Source organism: Physella acuta, unplaced genomic scaffold, assembly GCF_028476545.2.
Source record: "Physella acuta isolate Inbredline_101_S28 unplaced genomic scaffold, ASM2847654v3 ptg000774l, whole genome shotgun sequence".
NCBI lineage: Eukaryota > Metazoa > Mollusca > Gastropoda > Physidae > Physella > Physella acuta.
Window position 1 is genome coordinate 436,893 of NW_026732292.1, and position 6,387 is coordinate 443,279.

The following is a 6,387-nucleotide window of genomic DNA, read 5'->3' on the forward strand; positions in this document are numbered from 1 at the left end:
TCAACATAGGACTAAACGTAAAATCGATCGTCATAGCTTTTGGTGTATTGAGGTTAGTGTTCGTTCAACACTGATATTAATTTTTAATATCAAACAAAGTCCTTGAGTGTAGATGATAGGTAGATAACTGTACAGTGAAATGAAAAAAAAATCATTATTCTATTGATTTTGAATAAGATGTACATAATTTGATCTGGCCATCGCGTGACCAATCTTTATTGTTACGTTATTTTGATTTGACCAATGATTCCTAAAGTGGGTGGTAGATCCCCCCCCTCCGTTGGAATACTTTAGTCTTGGTTTCGGCATTATAAATCTTAGGGAGCAGAGTATTTTCCAGGCATCTCATCCGGGGGCAGCGCCCCCGCCCCCCCCCCCCCCCCCCCCCGAAGAAAGTCCACCTCCCACCTCGCCCCGAACGAGATGGAATTTATATAGTAAACATATACTTTTAATAGTGCCCCCCCCCCCGAAAATGTCAAGAAGAAACACTGGAAGCGAGGTAGATAACAATTGGGGAAAGGGGGGTGCAAATATCTGAACTGATAATTGTTTGCTTAAGGCAAAGGAAAATATATAGCCATGGAGGTCGTTCGTCAACGTCGTCACACTCAATGGGGAGGGGCAGAGGCGTAGCGACCCTTCCCGGTGCCCGGGGACAAACTTTCACTTTGGTACCCCCTCGGGAGCGAATTTTCAATTTGCACCCCCCCCCCTCAACTTTTCGATTTGCAGCCCCCCCTCAACTTTTCGATTTGCACCCCCCCCCCTCCTTCAAACTGCAAAAATGCAGCTAAATTGGCATTTTAATTTGTTTTTACAACCCATTTTGGCGCCCCCTTAGGTCGGCGCCTGGGGACATATCTCCCCCCCCCCCCTGCCCCTCCCCCCATCGCTACGCCTCTGGGGAGGGGCAGTAGATTGCAAGATGTAACATGTAATGTCAGTACTTTTTGGGGTTGTTAGGTAACCAGGTACTGGTCGGCCGTAGTTGAGTACCAGACTTTAGTGTGAGCTGACCAGTTGTCTTATAACATGTCCTCTTAGGTTAGGCTGCTCATTTGTTTTTATATGAACGTGCATTACTGGTGATGGATAGGGTTAGCTGGGGGGGGGGGGGGGGTGAATAAAGGTCACGTGATTCCACTTCAACTTAAGCCAGCTGGTTCCTCTCTTGAGCTCTCGCCATAGAGGGAATATAAAGGGGAGCAACCTTAGTGGAGACGTCGTTAACAGTTGCATGAGACATTTGGAAATCTTAAGTCAGCGAGGAAGGATTTACTCGACTCGATGTGAAGAAAAACCGGAGAATGGACAGTGTCTCTGTCTCTATAAATTGTGTATTTTTTTTTAATGAAATTATGTATCCCCTTATGAGAATAATTTAAACCACTTTGTTAACAACTTTGTTTTCAAAATATCTAGGCCTAAATTAAATGATTGACGTGTTATTAACATCATCATTTCCAATTCGTGCCCAAACACAAGGGTCAGCTGAGTTGTGTATTTTTTTTTTTTGTTGTTTTTTTTTTGTTTTTTTCCCCTCACACATGTAATTTTTAACGTCAGTTTGCCTTGCATGTATGCTTTAGTATTACAGTTTTCATCATCGGCTTCTGAGGACTGATACAGATTTACAATAGTAATACTTCTTTCTTACATGTAGCCTACTTTCATTTGTTTAAGATGCTTAACTTATACATAGATCTTATACAAAACGTCTAATTACAATTTTATTTTTAAAAAAAAAAACAAAAAAAAAAAAACAAAAAAACTTGAAAATGCAAATGTGTAATTAAATGATGATAAAAGGTTGTTTTTTTCCATCGGCGTGGTGGGCTGAAGGATAGGGAGGGGGGGGGGGGTGGGGTTTTAAGTAGAGCTGAAATAAATTTGGGATTACGGAGAATTAAAATGATACATATTTTAAGCAACTTTAAAAGTTATGTTGATTTCAATGGTGAAATTATTAAAAACCACCAATCAAAAAGCTTTTTTTTCACAAAATACACGGACATCGAGTTAAAAGAAATATTTCAAGCAAAGCTAAGACATAGACTGGGAACTTTCACTTAACTAAAAAAGTTTAACAGGAAAACAATAAATAAAGTACTAATTTTTATTTAGACAGTCTCAAGCCAAACATCAGTGAATCAGCCCTCTAGTAAATTAACGTTAGAACAGTCTTCTGTTTCCCAGGTTTTAAAATGCACAACCTGAATGGTAGAAAGAGATACACACCTCACCCCCCACACACACACTCCCCCCCCCCCCCCCCCACCCAACCGGGCTGACGGATATATCAAGGCAGCGTGCTCCCATCGTCAGGCGTCAATTTTGTGTCACGGAAAATTTTGGAATGATAGATCAGTAGGAGTATTACAGAGACGCTTCTCCCACGGTCGTTTCTATTTCTGTCCATGGGTGGCTACAATGTGAACTTTTGACTTCGCAGCTGAGGATGGAGCACAGTAAACTAAGCAGTCAAGAGAAACCGAGTTTGCACAACTTATTTTAGTCTAGTTGTTATGCCATTTTATTTTCTCCATTAATTACTATATATACAATTGATGTTTTCTCCATTTAATTACTATATACACAATTAAATCTTTGAAGTTGTGTATGTTTGTTTGTAAACAAAATTTTAAGCACTAGTAATTGTTTTTACAGTGACACGTATGAAATTAACGTTTACAATTGTAATATTTGAGAAGGTAGCATAGCTCAGGGTTTTGTTGCTAAAATATAAATAAAAAATAATTCTAAATTTTATAATATTTCATCAAGCCACCCGAACCGTCGTCCGTGTGGCTCCTCTCCCAGGCTCTCGCTTTAGATGGAACATCAAAGAGCGCAACCCCTTTGTTGGTGCTGTTAATTTTAGCATATGACATAAAGAGAACAGAATACACCTAATATATAAAGTTGAATTCTGTCAAACATTGAAAACAAGCTTGGATTAGATCAGGGGTCGGCAACCTGCGACTAACCCTAACCATAACCCCTTTGTTGGTGCTGTTAATTTTAGCATATGACATAAAGAGAACAGAATACCCCTAATATATAAAGGTGAATTCTGTCAAATATTAAAAACAAGCTTGGATTGGCATGCGGCTCCTTTGCTGTCAGGATGCGGCTCTTCAGCTCCATGCACAATATTAATAATTATATCATTTCATTTTTAAAACTCACATTATATATTGTACATCTACTGTAAAGAAAAACAACAATAGGTGGAGTAGAGAGTATACGGGCAGCTGACAGCCGATTGGACACCAGGCCCAGCCCTACGGTAATCAAGCCGATACCCAAGCCAGTTAGTCGGAGTTTGCCGTGTCGATGGCTGCCTGGCTAATGGGAGACACCCCCTGAGCTGGCGATGTCCGTAAAGAAAGAAATTTATTAGCTGGGATAGTTATATAGTTATATTATTTGACTACTAATTTTATCATAGCAGTTATCTATAATACTTTAAAACTTTTTGTGAGAAACATGTGTAAGTTTTTTATATAAATAAACATCATTTCATTTCTAAAGCTATTTATTTAAAAATCAAAAAATCAAATTTATTTATCTAATCCTAATCAACTAATAAATATTGAAATAAAAATGTTAGTGGCTCTCTAAAAATTTGGAAATTTTGACAATTTTAACTTTTGGTTCATTTTTTTTCTCTTAATTTTTGCCCCAGACATGTAATTTACAGCGTCAGTTGTGTGTGTTCGCTTTGGTATTACAGTTTTCATCACCGGCTTGTGAAGACTGATACAGATTTACAATAGTAATGTGTCTTTCGTACTTGTAGCCTACTTTCATTCATTTAAAATGGTTTACTTATACATAGATCTAATACAAAACATCTAAATATAAAAAAAAATGTTAACTTTTGGTTTATCCGTCTCAAGTGTATTTACAAAAGTTATTTTTATACTTCATGAAATAAGAAATAGTAATAATTATTTAAATTGTAAAATATTTTTTATCTTTATTAGGGTTTTGCAAGTTTTTTTTATTAAAGTTAAGGGTTAATTCCCTTGAATCTTTCAAAGTATACAATTACAAACGAAACAAAAGTTTTTGGTTATAAGGTGTTAGCTAACATGTTGTCGGGGGACTTAATTAGTTGGTTTCTGTGTCTTTTTTCTCTGTATAAAGATTGTGCTGGGATATAATTTGTAGTCAGCAATACCACCCCCCCCCCCTTCTCTCCACCCTACCCACCTAAATCGATAAATGGTTTACTGGTTTACATAAGGCTTCATTACATCAGATGCATGCCACAATAGCTTAGTTCAAAGTGAAATTACATTATGTTTTCTATGGTTTACTGGTTCACGTAATGCTAAACATTCAATAACTAATGTAGCGTTACATTTGTACATTTCAAAGGACAATATAAGTGCGTCTGATTGTTTAAAAATATTTTAGACAAAGACAATGTTGAGGGGCAAAGAGTTCCTGTGTAACAGGTGGCTGTGAATAACGGGCAGTGTAGTGTAGATGTGGATGTGCATGTAGTATAATATGATGCTGATGACGGGCAGTGTAGTGTAGATGTAGATGTGCATGAAGTATAATATGATGCTGATGACGAGCAGTGTGGTGTTGATATGAGTGGCATGTTCTGTGCTGTTCACGTTGAAGTCTAGTTGTGTGGTGTGGATGTTAATGATGTCTAAAGCGGTGTAGACTCATGAGAGTAGATTGTGTTGTGGGTGTGTGCTAAAATGGAAGTTTTTAATTACTACATAAATGGCCCGTTGAGGGAGAAATACATCAGGTGCTAGATTGATTGTGTTGCCTTTTTTATCTATACTAAAACCAAAACCGAAAAGAACTTTCATCTCGACAAAGTCTAGAGAGTAATCGTGGTCTGTATCGCTATTCCAGTGAACTCCTTTTCTATTAACAAGGCTACTCCAATCACCGTTGACATTAACATAGTGATAATCTCTATACTACCAGCCATGTCTGTCTATCGCACAATTTTCGATGATCTGTCGTTATCAGAGTCAATGGTTGTAAATTTATTTTTGATAATATTTAAAATTTACTAAGTATAGGTTAAGGGAATAAATATTTGAACAACAAGAAAAAAAAAAGATAACACTCTTAATTATGAAAAATTCTTTAATATTGAACTTGCATATAAATGCATATATTTGTAATCACTGATGCTTGTACCAAATTAGTCAATGTTTATGTCACGTCATTTCCTAACCAAAAGTCGCCAGACGTCGAAGCGAATCCTTATTTATAACGCAATCTGCATCATTGTGCTATGAGCAATCTGGCGCCTACGTTAGTTTTAAGTAGCCAGAGGCCGTACTCGGCGCCTCTGCGGTAGTGAAATCAGGGGCTCCTGAGAGCGCCTATGTAAGTTTCTGACACACGGGATGTCACCCAAGTGTGTTCACCCTAATTATTTTGCTGAGTAATTAGCGTACTCTTAAGTGTTTCATGAGTAGTTGCAACCGTGTCCCGAGATTTATGATGCAAGCGCAGGCATTGTTTACATTTAGAAAACAAGCTCACGCGTCTAAGAACATAGGATTGGTAACGCATTGATGAAACCCTTCTTATATATTTCGTTAAACATTCTTCTATCCAGGGGCGGAACTACAGTGCCGCCACACCCCGCAATGCGGTGGGGGGGGGGGACTACGCCATTTAGGGGCCCATAGCCGACCATAAAAATGTATAGTTAAACAAAAATTTCTTGCATTTTTGACTTGACGGTAAAACAATAGCTAACACATGCTGTTGCGTAAAAAATATATATGCCTGAGCTGTAGTGTGAAAGGTAGGCAAACATTCAAAACACTTCCATGACTTATTTCCCTTTTTTAAATAGTTAAATAGGGGTGCTCATAAGTTCCTTTTAATATATTTGCACTAGGAAAATTAAAAGCAATTACTTCTCTTAATTATTATTTTAAAAAATACATACTAAAGAATGACATAGCATAAAAAGGAAACATACTTAAAACAAATAATTTAATACAAAAAACATAAAAATAAACATAACACGAGAAACCATTACACATACAAAGCTTTCACGTTTTATATGAGTTAAACCATCACAGTATGTAATAGTTGTTTCTTTTAAGAGAATAATATATTTTTAGATTTGAAAATAAAATAAAATATTTATGATTAATAATCTTCTAGAGATATAAGTTTTAAATATTTCCAAAAAAAAAATAAATAAAAAAATAAAATAAAATAATTATTATGGAACTTGAGAGCCGCATATTGATATCAAAAGAGCCGCATGCGGCTCGCGAGCCGCAGGTTGCCAACCCCTGGATTATACTAATAACACGTTTATGAATGTTTTTCTACGTAGTAATTTAAGTCTCCGGGTTTTACTTAGGAAAATGTTTT